The following is a 17645-nucleotide window of genomic DNA, read 5'->3' on the forward strand; positions in this document are numbered from 1 at the left end:
GTGTGTCTATTTCCTTCGTTTGGTGAGGTTTATATAGGGCATTCGTCAGCCCATGGGCTGGCCATTGAATGGCCCGAGGTCAACTCTTTTCAAACTTCTTTTCTTCCGAGGCCCCCTAAATCCGTGGGATTGCATTGATTAAAATATTCTGATATACTTGATTCTTCCTTGCTTTGAAACATTCGAAGTTATTATCAAACTCCTTGATTTCTTTCCTTGTGAGGCCTCCATCACGTGCCCATAATCCCTCTGGAAATCCTGGGCTCGAATAAGTGGCTTGAACTTCACTACAAGAAAAAACCTCTTTCGCGACGAAATCTTTTGCGACCAACCCAAATTTGGTCGCCAATCAAGGTTATGGGAGACGAAGTTTTTTATTTCGTCGCCAATAATTTCGTCAAATTTATCAACTAATTGACCAGAAAATATGTCCGAATGGCGACCAAAAGATTTGGTCGCTAGGGGAGGAATTAGCGACCAATCACAAGATTGGTCGCCTTTAAGCTTGAAAATTATTGGCGACCAAATTATGTTGTCTCTAAGGTTGCCTGTGTCGTCTCTAAATTTGAGATGCCGCGAAAATATTTTGTGAGATACCGCCCAAATATTTCTTGAAACTTGGCGACCAATTTTTTTGGTCGCTGTTCCTGTGAAAAAGAATATAAAGTATTAAAACTGTGTCGTTTTCCTTATTTGACATGTTGGCAACCAAATAGCTTGGTGGCTGATTCTGGAAGACTATAAATTAAAAAAATTTCCCTAACCCGTTACTTCCCCCAATTTACTTCTCTCGTATCCACTCTCTCCGCCGTCTTCCACCACCGATGCCTTCAATTAAGTCCTCCACGGACGCTCGCAATGAAATCTTCCAACGATGCCGGCCAATCTCTTATGTACCCACTATCTCTTCATCCCCCTTCAGATTTCTCATGGCCCTTATTTCTCACTCTCTTTCCCAAAATCATCCTTCAACAATGCCAACCACTTGCTGCTACAGCAACATATACTAGAGATTCTCTGCAATGTGCTCAGGCACATACCAACTCTGATTCAAAGGTGCTTTTATGATTTTTTTGTTTATTTAGCTATTTTTCTGTAATTATTTGATTTTGATTCTGTAAAAATAAAATTTAGTTGGTTTTTGTCTTAGTAACGAGGTGGTCGACGACTCCTCAACCACTTCTCATCTGCTGCCTCTATGTTAGGTATGAAAACTTCTCTAAATATTTTGAGTTACGAGTTTGGAATCATGGAAATGTTAAGATTTACCTTTTTTTATTATTATGAAGATTTCTTGTGCTTGCGTTGCCTGGTGGTGTCTTGTATTTGATACTTAGTTTCTTTGCTGGATCTTGCAGTGATTCAGCATTTTTCAGATTTCTTTGCTAAGCCTTCATTCAAGAACTTAATTCTTAAGGTATTTTTATATTTTATTTATGTAAACTATGAGAAGAAATAAAAGAGAAGCAACCTTGATTGAGCACTGCCATTTGAGAATTTTCCATTATGGATAATTATAGCTATTAAAGACTTGAAGGCCCCTTCAGACAACCAAGAGACCAACGCTAGGCTATGAATCTATTGTTGCAGATGGTAGGTTTGAGCATCCTTTGTTTTCCCTCTTTATTAGAAATAAAAAATTATGCCACCATTTTATTTCTTTCTTGTGCCTTTTAAAAATTCTTGTTTGGCTCATATTCTTTTGAAACTTAATTTTTAAAGACCCTGCATTATATTTTTTTTTCCTTCTCTTTTCATATATCGGAGGACTTCAATGAATTCACTTAAATTGATAAGGTCTCTAGTCTGCAAGAGATATTTTGTTATGTATTGTGAATAAGTATATGTTATTGATGTAATTTTGTATTCCCCTGTTTCCACTTTAAAATATCTTTTTGCTAGTGTTTAAATTTCAACCGAGAAGAAGCGAGTATTCTAAAGGTTGTTGTTATACATTATACGTATGTCCTTTGGGAAAGTTTTTCTAACATGACTAGGATTTTGAAGTTGGACATTTATGTTTTTTGCTTTCTTGCTTGTAGGAAAATGCCTAAGAAAAGATTGGGTCTAACATGACTAGGATTTTGAAGTTGAACTTGCGTATATGATTTTCAAACATCTGAGATGAAATTTTACTCTCATTTTTGGCTAATGGAGATTGTGAATTAGCAATCAGGTTGAGGAGCTATTTAAAAACATACATTGCCTATTTGATTTGGATTTTCTATTTTTCTATTTTTCTATTTTTCTCTGGTTTGATGTAGCAGTAGCCATTTTGATTTGGCTAGAAGATTTAGCTATAAGGAATTGCTTTCTACTTTTTGAAACTAAACCAAATTCTCATTTGAAGCAATAAGTTTCTAAGAATCTGTTATACACGTGAACTTATTTGATGACTGCAAATACCTATATTAATTTCTTGGACATTGATTTGGAAAAGGGAGTGAGGGAGAGTGATTTCTAAACTGATTTTTAAGAGTTATATTCATTAACGAAAAGAGGTGTATCTCATTTTTGCTTAAAATTTTGTTCCCATTATCCAATTGAAACTGTTAGCTAAACAGTGTGTAGTTTGAAGATAAACAAGGTTGATCTTTTTCTCTTTATTTTAGTGTAGTATGGTGCTCCTATTTATGTGTTTGTAAATGTGCAAGATGAACTATAATAAGAAGAAATATTGTTAGGCACTAAGGTCTTCCAGTTAAGGTTGTGATTGATTACAAAATGATGGCAATCTAGTAATCACAGTGATGATTATAGTGATTTAGATTGATAAGGTAGTGTTTTGTGCTTTAACTTTCAAATGATATGGCATTGGCATTGCAGGTGGGTTAGAGTTCTTTCTTTGTAGGAAATGCAATTAAGTCTTAAGGTGCTTGGGTATTGCAGCTTGTTTTCACTTTACCTTGCTGCTGCCCCTTTGGTCCACAACATAATTTTTCTGTTTGAGCAATTAGATATATCATTGTCCTTGTGTTTTTATTAATTTTTAACACTAAAAAGAATTATATTTTAAATTAAAGCTGGTCCTAAACCAAAATACCTACATAGCTCTGCCAAGGACTTCTGCACTATTGTTGTTATTGTTTTTAGTTCACTAAACAGGTTGAATAGAATATGGGATGCTTCCTTTGTGAGAAAAAGCTCTATAACCTCTATGTACTCATATAACCATACCCACTGTCTTTCCCCAAAGATTTCTGATGGCTTAGAGTTATTTTCCATTATGCCCCCTGACCATCTACCCTTCAGTTCTCTTTATCTTATAATGTGTTTAGAACAATGTCATTTAGGTGTCTTTAACTTTACTAGGGTAGTATCCTGTTTTTCCATCTCAGATTTATTTGAGGAGGTGGAAGGATTTGGTTTGGGGTTTTAGACAGAGGACCATTTGAGGTAAGAACCTCTTCTTCCTATTACACTTAGTTCCATTTAACGTGTGGATTATACTTTGGATTTTATGATTTATGTTTTCTAATGGGTTTGTGCCATGCATCATATTAGTCTTTACATTGGTTTTTCGTAACTGTTTTCCTTATTTATTTGTGGTAATTGATGATTTGATTTCTGTTATTATCACAAAGGTATGCTTAGACAGTTGATATTGAGAGGTATGAAAAATGAATTCAATTTTTTTAAGTTGGTTTATTGATGACCTGCAATCAGTTTTCTTATGTCGAACTCTTTTTTGATGGCTTATTTAGTTAAGATTGTGAATTTCAGCTTTGCTCTCTCTCTCTCTCTCTCTCTCTCTCTCTCTCTTTATATATATTAATTTTAATTTTCTTGGTTTTGGCATCTTCTTGACCATTGACATTTCCTTATTTTGTTTCTTTTGTAAAGGAAAATGATGAGTTTGAGAAGATCAAGCAAACAATTGACAGTGTTTGGGAATTCCACGATATTAGATCACAATCCCTATTAAAGATCATGACTACAAAACTTGAGGATACAAAAGGCATAGTATACATGTATTTTGTTTTGTTGAAAATAGTATACAGGCTTGGTAATAGTCTTAGAGTGGAGAAATAATGATTGTAGAACTTGGGTTTACCAAGGGCAAGAATATATGGAGCTTGGCCTCCAGTCTTTCAGTGGAATTTGGATATGTTATGTGTACTTGAATCACTAGGATGCTTGTGTACTTTTGAATGAGAGAAATTTTTATTCATGTAAGTTTCTATTGATCTATTTATCTAAATGTATTGTTTTTCAAAATTACAATATGTTAATGCACAAAAGGTTAATATTATCATAAAATATAATATAAATAAAATAATTAAATATACATATTTTAGTGACCAACTAAGTAAGCCTTAGCGACCAAATCTGGTAGTCACCAAAAACTATTGGCGACGAACCAATCTATTTGGTCGCATACAATCCTTTCTCAGTTCGCGGCAAATTTTGGTATTTTTGCGGGAACCTGTCTTTATAGGCGACCAACTGATCATTGTAAGGCGACGAAACCAATTGGTCGCATAAAGGTTTTGGCGACGAAATTTTTTTTTTGTCGCCTTTTGTCACTTTTACTTTCAGCCACGAGCCTTAGGCGACCAAGCTATGCGACGAAATTATTTCGTCGCTAAAGGGGTTTGGCGACGAATTTACAGCTTTTAGCGACCAAAAGTGGTGGTCGCCAAAAGTGTTTTTCCTTGTAGTGCTTGGACCTCCCAGCTCTCTTAAGGGTCAACCATTTCATTACATATAATAAAACTCTCATATTTCAATTGCCCAAAATCCTTCAATCCAGCCCTATCAAAACTGAGCCGCATATTCATATTTATTTGCTTATATATATATATATATATATATATACATCTGAGAGCTTCCATTGAGGGATCCTCAAATAAGCTTATTTGAGGGACACCCCTTGTAGGGCCTACTCCGGATTGTATTTCACTAATTCATACCTTCTATTTTGTAGATACTCATTCAAAGATCATTTCTACAAAAAATCACTTGAATCCGATATTATTTGACCATTCAATTGAGTTATTGAAATTTTAGTACTTTCTTGAAGCACCGTGTTCATTGATTTTATAGGACACAATTGGATGTCGAAACGGTTTCCGATTTGTCTAATTTTTTGTAAGGATGATCTATGAATGAAGACCTGAAAAATAGATGGTTTGGATCATCGAAATAAAATTGTAGACTTAAAAGCGTCCCTCAATATAGATCACTGTATATATATATATATATATATATATATAAAATAAGGCAAGGAAGGTCCAACTTAAAGAAACTCTAGCCTAGCCCATTCTTGCAAAAACACTAAGCACCACAAAAATCCCAAGGCTCCAGCCACATAAATCTCGCAGCACCTGACTGCCTAAGCTCCCCAAATACTCTAGCCAACAGATTTTAAACACTCGGCCGCAACTCCAGCAAAACCCTAGGCTCTGGCCTGCTCCGTAGCCCTTCAAATACTATAGCCGCCAATAAGCCCAAGGCACTGGTTGCTTCAAATCTCGACCACCATGAGACTCCAGCCTAACAGACCTGGTCGCAGCACTCCTTTGAAAGCCAGCCGAGATCTCCCAACTCTTCCGGCCAGGCCCAACTGTCTCGCAAGCCATGGATTTTCCGGCCGTGCCCAGCTGTCTCGCAAGCCCGGCTTCCCCGACAAACCCCAACCGCATTCTCCAAGCATCAGAATTTGGCCGCAATCCTTCAACCCGGTCGTGCCCAGCCATATCTCGCAGCTCTGTGGTTCAAGTCCGGCAGCGGCTCCAACTTCCAAACCCGGTCGTACCTTTTAGCCACGTTTGAGCTATCCGACCTCACTTGAACAAAGCCCAGCCTCCTTCTTGTTTCCAGCCACAGTTCAAACAAAGCCTGGCCGCATTCAAACCATGCCTAGCAGCAACATTCCAGCAAACCCGGCCACTACACTCCAGTAGACCCGGCCGCTCATCCAGTTATAAAATCGGGCAACATTCTTTAGCCAAGCTTGAATGCAGCCCGGCTGAATTCAAGTCTCATATCCCTTTTGAGCTTCCAGCCATGGCCCACCCACAAGGACTCTAGCCACGCTCGAATTTAATCCGGCCGCTTGTATTTCGTAAAGTGCCCGGGTTTGATGAATTCTCACCCCCCCCCCCCAAAACACATAGCATATGGGTTAAGTCATGACACGTGAGATTTGGTCCCCACAGGTGCTTAATTCTTTGTTGACACATAGCTATGTTCGCAAGTTCCAAAGCAAGAATCCACACAAGCATTTGCTTTATCGCCATTTGAAACAAAAAAATGAAAAAATGAAAAAAAGAGTTTTTTATAGATTGCGCAATAGAAATTTTGATTCTAAAAACACACATAAAAGTTAGAAGAAAGAGAGAATTTACCTGCTGTGATGATGTTGGTACACAAGGAGGCAACACAACCAAGCTTGCAGAAGTGCTTGGGTCCTGTTTGGAAGCCCAGAGAAGAATGTAAGCCGAAGCACTCTTTCGTACATTTGACAGTGTAAGTGGAGGGTTTTTGGGTGGTTTATGAATGCATCCAGCAAAACAAACAAGATAGCAGCCCTTGAACAATGCTGTGGACTTGCCAATGAGCAATCCCAACACCAAACAAGCCACCATTGCAAACCTAACGATTTTGGTCTCCATTTCTCTCTTATCAAAGACCTAGCTAGCTACCATTGAATGCTGAATGGCAAACCTCCCTTGCTCCTAGAATGTCTTATGCAGGGTGAAGGGTGCATGCACTGCATTTTTAACTAATATAAAAGAAACCTGGAGCCATGTACCACATTTTTGTCTAATCATCTAATAGTTGATATTAGTCATTTGTTAAATATGAAAGATGGATTTCCTACAAATGATTGCTAACACTACTACATTTTTCACTTTGCGCGACGAAGAGAATTTCGTCGCGCAAAATACATTATAGTCGCACAAATTTTAGCGCGATGAAACTTCGTCGCGCAGATTCCGTCGCGCAAAGATCGTGGAGAAAGACTTTGCGACGAAATTTTTTATTCGTCGCACAAAGAGACTTTGTGCGAAATATTGGTCGCTCAAAGTGACTTTGCGCGACGAAACATATTGGTCGCGCAAAGTGACTTTGCGCGAAAATATTGGTCGCGCAGCGACTTTGCGACGAAAAATATTGGTCGCGCAAAACTTTGCGACGAAAAACTTTATAAAAAAAATTCCCGCCTCCCATTTTGGTACCCCCAAATTTTTAGAGTTTTGCAACGAATATTAATGTCGCGCAAATATTTGCGCGACGAAATATTTTGGTTTTTGACTTTTTGTTTTATTATTTCTTTAATATTAATTTAATTATATTAATTATTTTGAATTTTTAATTTTTAAATTTAATTTAATTGTATGATTTTTTTCGTTACTTTAATTTAAATTGATATTAATTTAATTATATTAATTTATTCAAATGTTTACTTTTTAAATTTAATTTAATTACTTTAATTTAAATTGACATATTCAAAATAAAATTACATATGAAAAATAGTGATCAAATTATCCAATAAATATATATATATATATATATACAATATTCAAAATGTACACATAAATTAACAAAGTACAATAAAAAAAAAGGGATAATCTCCCCTAAAATTGTTATACCACAAATCCAACCCAAACTTCAATCTCTCCCCTTTACTCAACCCCAAACCCCACACAAACTCAAAACTAACTCCAAAAACACATATTAATGAAAAAAAATTAAAATTTGGAGAGAATCTACCTTTTGGCAAGATTGAGAGTGAGTGAGAATGAGAGAGAGAAATGAGTGTGAGAGAATTAGAGAAGATAGTGATAGAGAGATGAGAGAGTGAGTGAGAGAGAGAGAGAGAGAGATAGTAAAAAGAGAGATGAGAGAGTGAGTGAGAGTGAGAGATAGTGAAGAGAGAGATGATGAGAGATTAAGTGAAAGGAGTGAGTGTGAGAGAAATGGTGGGATTTGGGGAGAGGGAAAGAGAGAGGAGAGGAAAGAGTAGAGAAAGACATTGAGAAAATGGTGGATGAGTTATTTTCATTTTAAAAACCGTATCACTTTGCGCGACGAACGACATTGTTGGTCGCGCAAAGTTTTGCGCGACGAAAAATATTAGAGTATTGGTCGCGCAAAGTTTTGCGCGACGAATATTAGTATATTGGTCTCGCAAAGTCAAAAAAAAATCCCGCCTCCCATTTTTGGTACCCGCCCAAATTTTGAAAATTTTGCACGATTTAATATTAGTATATTGGTCGCGCAAAGTCAAAAAAATCCCGCCTCCCATTTTTGGTACCCGCCCAAATTTTGAAATTTTTGCGCGAAAAATACATATTGGTCGCGCAAATTCTAAAAAATTATATAAAAAATTCCCTGTCCCATTTTTTGGTACCCGCCAAATTTTTTGCTGAAAATATATATTGGTCGCACAAGTCTAAAAAATATTTTTTTCATCCCGCATCCCATTTTTGGTACCCGCCCAAATTTTAGAGTTTTGCGTGATTTAATTGTTGGTCGCGCAAACTTTTGAGAGATGAAAAATTGGTTTGTAGCACGATATTTATAAAAATAATTGTTATGAATAATAAATTTTTTTTTTTTACGATTTAAAATATACATAAGGTTAAAGCTACTTAATAAATGTATATACCAATTTCTTAATAAGGAAATAAATATATATATATATATACACACACCATTCAACGATCCAACCGTCAGACTTGTTTGTATATACTTCAAGATCGTATACCCCAAAAATCGTAAAAAACAAACATTCGGAGACCTAGTAACGGGACAAAAAATTTCAACGGTTCTTAATGAAAAATCATGATTTAACGGTTATTTTAACTCCGATTTTGATGATTTTTTACAGCTACACTCCTTGACCCTATATGAATACAATGAACTAATTCGATCGTCAATTTAAAATATTTACACTAGTGGATACCACAAAATCTTATGTTATATTTAACAAAAGTATAAATAAACTCTTAATTGTTAGTGAATATAATGTTTTGATGGCATACGCATTCAAAAAACTAGTTTCAACGATCCAACCGTCAAACTTATTTGTTTATACTTCGAGATCATATACGCCAAAAATCGCAAAAAATAAACATTCAGAGATCAAGTAACGGGACAAAACTTTTCGACGGTTATAAATGAAAAATCTTGATTCAACGGTTATTTTAACTCCGATTTTGATGATTTTTTACCGCTACACTCCTTTACCCTATATGAATACAATGACTGAATTTGATCTTCAATTTAAAATATTTACACTAGTGGATACCACAAAATCTTATGTTATATTTAACAAAAGTATAAATAAACTCTTAATTGTTAGTGAATATATTGTTTTGATGGCATACGCATTCTACGAAACTAGTTTGAACGATCCAACCGTCAAACTTGTTTGTTTATACTTCGAGATCATATACGCCAAAAATCGCAAAAAATAAACATTCAGAGATCAAGTAACGGGACAAAACTTTTCGACGGTTATAAATGAAAAATCATGATTCAACGGTTATTTTAACTCCGATTTTGATGATTTTTTACTGCTACACTCCTTTACTCTATATGAATACAATGACTGAATTTGATCTTCAATTTAAAATATTTACACTAGTGGATACCACAAAATCTTATGTTATATTTAACAAAAGTATAAATAAACTCTTAATTGTTAGTGAATATATTGTTTTGATGGCATACGCATTCTACGAAACTAGTTTGAACGATCCAACCGTCAAACTTGTTTGTTTATACTTCGAGATCATATACGCCAAAAATCGAAAAAATAAACATTCAGAGATCAAGTAATGGGACAAAACTTTTCGACGGTTATAAATGAAAAATCACGATTTAACGGTTATTTTAACTCCGATTTTGATGATTTTTTATAGCTACACTCTTTGACCCTATATGAATACAATGAACTAATTCGATCGTCAATTTAAAAAATATATTTTCTAATAAAAACCCAATCCAAACAACAATAATATATTTTTCTAACAAAGATTTTAAAAAATAAATTTTTTATTTTATTTATTTTTATAAGGACTTTGCGCGACGAAGTTAATTGTTTCGTCGCGCAAAGTAGCTTTGCGTGACGAATTATTTTTCGTCGCGCAAAGTTACTTAGAGCGACGAATTTTTTTCGCGCAAAATTTGTCGCGAAGACTTTGAGCGACGACGTATTGTCGTCGCGCAAAGTTGGTCGCAAAGTCACTGAGCGACGAATTATTTTTCGTCGCGCAAGGTTTTTCACGACGGTTTTGAGTTTCGTCGCGCAAAAGTGTGTTTGCGCGACGAATAATTTTTTGTCGCGCAAAATTTGGTCGCGCAAGGGTTATTTTGTAGTAGTGTAATGGATTAGGTTTAAAATTAAAATTAAGTTGAGTTAAATTCGTTTCGATAATTAAAGAAAGTAATTGTTACTGTATATATCTCCTTGTCTTTGGAGTATGGAGGTTTAGGCATCAAATTTATTGTGGTATGGCCAATAATAAGAACTTGCACGACATCTTAAGAATTTGGGCTTCTTAAATCTAGGTCCAAAATGATTAGTTGTCATTAAGCTAAGTCCTCGCGCGTTTTGGTTTTAGATGCAGGTCCTTTAACTTTTATTACTTTTTTTATTGTGTCGATTTTACCCTTTGAGGTAAATAAGGAAACACATTGAAAATCCAAATTTAATCCATTATTTCATTGTAATTGAATTTCAGAATTTAAATTTTAAATTTTTTCTTGTGAATATTTACATAATATATGGATAAAATACAATTTAATCAATAAAAATAAAGACCCACATATTATACTAATCGTTGAGGCAAGCACCCACATGAGATTGTGTATTTATGCATAAGGTAAACACCCAAATATTGAAAACACAATATATGTTTAATACTTATCAAGTTGATTTGTGGTGTTTAAGCATAGCAACAAATAAAAACTTGAGAAAAACAAGATAAATAAGAGAATTATTGATGACGTTTTTATGTACCTAATATATAGGTACTATGAGCTAATGTGCTTTATATATTATGTATATATATATAGGTAGAATGCTTTAATGTACCTGGTTACTAGGTAAATATAAGATTATGTACCTAATTACTAGGTAAATGTGAGATTATTTACATGACTTACTAAGTAAATATAGGATTGTACCTGATTATCGGAGGAAATATGAGATAATATATAATCTACCTAACATATAGGTACTTTGTTATTTTCGATATACCTTTTTTTGGGTTTATTCAATTTACCTAATAAAGAGGTCGTAAACAATAAGAAAGAAAGCCAACGATTTTTTTGGGTTAATAGAAGGAAAAAAGAAGAAGACAACGTTAATATACAAAATCATGGCTGCAATTAATAGAATTCATGGATGCAATTATAAGAAGAAGAAAAAAAAAAGGTAAGTAATTAATATACCAAAATCATTATGGTTATAAGCACTTAAATTGTTAATTAATTATGGTTATAAACATTTCTTTCCTATAATTTATACCCGATTCAAGGCATAAAGGGCAGTATTGGAACAAAAAATAATTTAAAATAAAAATAAAAAGATTACATCAAAAAATATTTAAAAAAGAATGTAATCCTATGTGACACAAAAATCAAAACTTGTATCAAAGTCACCAACTCTGAGGATTAAAACCAACTTTTCTATTCTTTTAATTTGTGCACGGTTCAATGGGAAATGGTGGCAGCCACTAAGTAGTTTGTTTGTCCAACAAATTTCATGTCCAACATTAAGAATATTTGACCAACAAGGGCCAACCAATATATTTTCACCATGGCCGGCCCAAAAGCTCCTTTCATTAACCACTAAAACGTGCAGTGAAGCTAAGTTTTTTATTTTTATTTTTTTATTTTTTCTCTTTTTCCTTGGCCTGAGAATGGAAATCTTAGTGGCCTAGAGATGGAATTTGTAGGTTGAAATTTCAGCCGACAACTTGGTTCTTTTTGTGTGTGTGTGTTTTTTTTAAGAGTCATTATTTCCATGCCTGAAGTCATGTGTTCGAATCCCATATTCCCTTTTCAATATCACTTGTATTAAAAATAAAAATAAAAACTAAGAGGAGAGAAAAAAATATGCACGTAGGCAAGACTTACCCTTTGTTGAGAGACTTGGAGAGCATTAATTGGGACTCATTCTATTAAGATAAGATCACTTGCCTTATAATTTTGCAAATACAGAGATTGTCGAATTTTCTTGGTCAGACATCTTGTTCTAGGGATCATCCAAATATACAGAACTTAATATTACAGAAATCCCATTTTCAAGTCCTAGGCCCAACATACCACTGGGATCCTATCAGATATGGATGGATAACATTGTGGGTTTCTATGATTTTCTGAAGGAGTTCAATGTTTCAAGGCATACATCTATCTTTCTAATTTTATTTGCCCTCAGTATTCTTGTGCAAAAGTGTTATGCAAATATGCGTTGTGGACAAGATTACTCAAGGTTCCTAGAAACTAACATATGTACTGTATTAGTTTCTGCATGTATAAACATATATGTACTGTTCTTTATTAAATCTTCAGATAATATCCCCCTTTATATAAAAGCATATGTGCCTCTTCAAATGGTATGTAACTCTTCAAGTACACCCAATTGAATTCGAGACATTGCTTCACGGTTGCAACTTTTCACTCTTAAAATTTTGATGATCAATATAACAGAACCATGCACTTACGTCAAATTCATACAAAATCAAAGTTCATCGACTGGATGTTGGGGGATTGGAGAGCTGCACTGTTGCATCTCCTTGATTATGCATCTCTTCCTGCTTCTGCTTCCATCTGTCCATCTCCTTCAGCAACAAGCCCTTACTTTCCTTCTCCCCATTTCTGCCATCATCCTTCTGCTTATTGAATTTGTATCCCAAATTAAGACACATCTTTAATTTTTCTGATCACAATGGTTCATAGAAATCCAATGCAATGCATGGAAAGTTTAGATCTTCGCTTTTAATTATATATGTTTTGTTTTTCTTGCCTAGAGGGGCAAATAGTAGCTTTTTCGTTCTCTTAATTTGTCTGCTTTTGTGTGATGCCGGGGAATACAAGAAAAATCGTTTCTTTTTTGTTTAGGACAAACAGATGTGGAATCATATCCTTGGAGTAAGTTAACTGACTTGCTTACAAGTGCTAAATTTAAGCTTCTCATGCTTATCATCATCAACATTTCAACTAAGCCGCCACCCAATCCGTAATAGTGTTCATTCAAGTGCTAGACAGGCCGAAGTACAGTTGGAAATAAAATAAAACAAATAAACAACAACAGATCACTCCATTTTAATTAATACTAATCAATAAATTAACAAAATTAACAACACAAGCACAAGTCCAAGAAAGATGAAGACAAAAGAGTGTCGGGAAAAATAGGTTGAAAAATTATGTTTGAGCATCAATTATAGCGGCAAAAAAAGAAGCAAAGCATATTGTTTAGATTTTCGAGTTGCTTGAGCAACAAGCAAAGATGACTTCTCACAAGATTTATATTTACATTTTTATTTGTATTTCTAGAATAAATATTCTATTAGGATATTCTTTTTTTATATTATTTTATGATTAGGATTTTTAATATTTTCTTGTTAGTTAAGTTTACTATTTATGCAACCTTGTGGCGTTGTATTTGTAATCTTTGATCATATTATTAATTAAGTTTAGAGACTTTTCTCTATTTTCTGGTGGATTTCATATGCTCTAGTTTGTCCTTCCAGTTTAAAATTTAGACACATATTTTTTGTTTATTGTGTTTCTCGCTACGTCAGGTTATGAATTATATGTTTGGAACATGATCGTCCCTTTATATTTGTGAAGCTCAGGTCGACTATGTAAATATTTTCTAATAACAATTTCACTGTGAAAGTTTTAGAGAGAGATGTTCTTCTCTTCGTGATCGCCGATCCCTTTCTTGGGTGTGAGCGCAGGTGTTCCTTCTTTTTAACCATCTTTCAAGATTTGGTTCTTCGTGTCTACTATGTTGGTCTCGGCCCGATGGCAGTAGATTTGTAGCGCAGTCATTAGTGGACTATGATTTATGAAAAGGGAAAATTTACCTTTGGACCAGAGTATGATGAAAGTCTATTCAGATATCCTAGTGTTGTAGTAGGCTTATTAGTAGTCTGAATAAACAATCAACAAAGTTTGTTTCCATGCAAGCGTTAATTACATTTTTTATTGCATAATTCTAATTTAGGAGTATAATTAGAAAAATAAACAAATTTTGTTTCCAATTTCCGTATAAACCAAATATGAGAAAGAAAATAAAATGATTTCCACAAAAACATAATCTTCCATCTCTTTTCCAGTAAAAAAAGATATATAGATTGATTTTCAATCAACTTCTTTCCGTCTACAAAAACGGGTGAAATTACTTGAGAAATGCTAATTTTTGAACATATTAAATGCATAAATTTATGCGTTAGTAGAATACACGTGACACAAAATGAATAGGAAGGCAAGAAAAGGAATGAAAAAGGGAATATAGTTGTTTGCCCGTTTTGCGTTTACTCTTGTGATGGAAGGGCAAAGTTCCCCACGCCTTGAGAACCATAGACTGGTCAACAAGTCAGCTTTCTTTGGTGTGCGAGCGTGCCACTGCTAGTAATAAAAATTCTAGCAGACTTAGTTTGGAATAGATAACTTGCGCCCCAAGTTACTGATTTCTGCAAACAAACGATTGTGAATTTGGGTGAGGAATATCTCCCAAGTAAGTTCTTTTCTTGCCTCAGACTGGTGAGGACTTTAACAATTTATCTTAGTATAAAGAGGTTGTTTTGGCCGAATGGTTGATGGAATTTAAATTCTTAGCGCGCCTTTACAAAACTATAACAATAAATACTCATGCTAGAGAGATGAAGATACAGTTGGAACTCCATTTCGAGATGGAAGGTTCGCTACAGGTTGACTGAAATGTCCGGGCTGGATGGAGACGCTTGGGCTAGATCGAACGTTGACAACCTTGACTGCTAAGCTTCAACTATAAATCGATACCAAAGGTTGATTCGCAGAGTTTCAATGTACCTTAAGCTTTTGTGAAGCTTCGAGTGGGCGAATCTGCGGCTTCTTGATCTGTAAGGGCGAAGTGGTTGTTCTCGAGGACTTCAGTGGGCTAGAGACTGCACTGTGAAATTTGTTGAGGTTTTCACGTTTGGGAAAAGCTCAAGCTCTACCTGTCTTGGTCTTTTGCTAAACCAAATTTGTAACGAGAGAAATCTCGTTTTGAATGACTTATTTTCTAAGTCGAACCTTGGGAATTCTAATCTAAAGCTGGGTTTCACTTGGAATTCAAGTGAGCTTCTGGTTGATTTTGAGTTGTTTGTGTTGGTGTCTTGGCTCAATGAGCTTTGGTTGCTTCAGTGTTTTGAAGGTTTTTTGAGATTAAGTGATCATTTTGAGTTTTTGTTTTTGATTGATTTTTTGGTTGTGTTTTTTGAGTGTCCTTTCCCCTGTTTACTCCTTCTCGTATTTATAGTAAACTGTTTCTTCTCTGGAGTAAGGTGATTGTGTTTATTTATTGGGCGGCAAAGATATTTCCCCTTTTCCTCTTCTTCTTCAGTTTTGGCAGATAGGCTCTCAGATAGGCAATCACTTCCCTGATTTTCTTGAAAAGAACTTATTCTCTTTCCCAATTTCAGCTGCCCCTTGTGATATTTTACCCGTGATGGTTAGTTTGATTCCTTTTCTGGACAGCTCCCTGCTTTCCTTCTTATCCCTCTCTGAGCTTGTGACTTGCTTATCTCCTTGGGAGAATTACCTTCTCTGAAAGGACAGAAGAAAAATCTCTGAATATACATATATAAGAGGGATTTAATCTTCAGTTCTTCAGAATCAACTTGATGTCATGAACCCTTCAATCACTTCTTCTATGGCAGTTGTCATTGCTGACTTCCGCCATTGCTGACTTTCTTTATCCCAGAGATGTCACGTGGGATTGTTCCTATTCCTGGGCTCCCTTTTCCTATTATATTGGGCTGTGAGGCCCAATTCACTTTGTTTGCTCGATGAGCCTTTGGACTCTTACGGTTTTTGGGCTTCCATCTTTTTCTGGTGGGTGTGTCAATTTTGGCCCAAACAATGCCCCCTTAAGTCTGAATCGTTTTGGAACGGTTTTAGACTTAAATGACATGGCCATTAAATTACGCGTGGTAAATTTCCGTTAACAGAAAACAGAAGTAGAAGTACAACAAAGGGACAAACTCAAAGTAAATCTAAAACAAAGGTAATTTTGAAAGGAATCAAAAGTTTTCTAGTGTAATCTTGTGTCTATCCCAGGGTCTGTTTGTACAGCCTGCGAATCCCACATGGTTGGATAAACTTTTTTAACCATTTGCCATTGATTGGGGCCGTATGAATTTCTCCATCCCTATCCTGCAACCTTTGTATGCCCCCATTCCGAGGATCTGATTGATTATGAAAGGGCCTTCCCATGTAGGCGATCATTTTCCATAACCAGCCACATGGGTTCCGAGGGCGAACGCTTTCTAGACTATCTCCCTTCTTCAAAACTCTTGTTCTGACTCTCTTGTTGTAGGCCCTTGATACAGCCTGTTTTCTGCCAGAGTTTGTTGAGAGTGTCAAGTGCACTGCATCCATCCCTCAGTTCAGCAGCATGGCTCGGGAGTAGTTCTCTCCTACTAAGTCATGTTGGTGAGCAATTCTGAGGGACTGAACAGCTATCTCCATAGGCATAATTGCATCATGACCGTAGGTTAACGCATAGGAGTCATGCGTTGCTTCTCTTTTGAAGTTCTATATGCCTGAGTTTCTGACAGCTTCTCATGCCATTGTTTCGGATTCTTCTCAAGCATTTTCCTGATAATGTTGATGATCACTTTGTTGCTTGATTCTGCCTGTCCATTGGCTTGGGCATAATAAGGAGTGGATTAGAGCATGATTTTGAATGCCTCTGCCATGTCCAGCATTTCTCCGGATATGAAGGAGGATCCTCTATCAGTTGTGATTGATTCTGGGATGCCAAATCTTTGGATAATCTGCTCTTCTATGAAAATGATGATCTCTTGAGATGTAGTAGACTTAACAGCCTTGGCTTCCACCCACTTAGTGAAATAGTCTGTGGCAACAATGATAAAGCAGTCTGCTGGCTGCTGGCTGGATAGATCTTACCAATGAGATCCATTGCCCATCCTCTAAAGGGCCATGGTTTTACCACTGGATTCATGGGAACTGATGGAGCCTGCTGGACTGGGCCGTATCTTTGACAAGATTCACACCCCTTGGAATAGTTAATGCAATCTTTCATCATGGTTGGCCGAGTAGCCATATCTCCTAATTAACCAGCACATTTTTCTCCCACCTTGATGCGCTCCACAGACTCCTTCATGGGTTTCCCCCATAACTTTCATGTATTCTTTCTTTCCGAGGCACCTTAAAAGCACCTCATCCTTACTCTTTCGGACCAAATCTTCATTCCACATAAGGTAGTTTAAAGCCATGATTCTGACTCTCTTCTCAGAGGGCAAAGTTGGATATCGTAGATAGGTCATGATAGGATTTCTCCAATCATCTTCAGTGATTGTGGCAGAGTTGACATATATCTCCATCCCCCTGGCTAGAACAAATGGTAGGTTTTCTTTCCTATCCTGATGATTCTTTGTACACACCTTCGGGCATTTGTACACTGTTGCCAC

At 35.7% G+C, this 17645-nt stretch overlaps 1 long non-coding RNA gene across 3 annotated transcripts; it reads left to right on the forward strand.

Annotated features, from left to right (window-relative positions):
* The first annotated feature begins 288 nt into the window (after positions 1 to 288).
* On the forward strand, positions 289 to 4176 carry LOC148920894 (uncharacterized). 3 transcript variants are annotated; one of them, XR_016123286.1, is made up of 6 exons: positions 289 to 1056; positions 1151 to 1205; positions 1359 to 1417; positions 1521 to 1593; positions 3339 to 3396; positions 3844 to 4176. It is a non-coding gene; the product is annotated as an uncharacterized LOC148920894 (long non-coding RNA). The 3 variants fall into 3 exon arrangements; XR_016123287.1 differs by lacking the exon at positions 3339 to 3396; XR_016123288.1 differs by lacking the exons at positions 1359 to 1417; positions 1521 to 1593; positions 3339 to 3396.
* Positions 4177 to 17645: the final 13469 nt, after the last annotated feature.

This window comes from Prunus mume, linkage group LG1 (assembly GCF_029339155.1).
Source record: "Prunus mume cultivar Tortuosa linkage group LG1, ASM2933915v1, whole genome shotgun sequence".
Lineage (NCBI taxonomy): Eukaryota > Viridiplantae > Streptophyta > Magnoliopsida > Rosales > Rosaceae > Prunus > Prunus mume.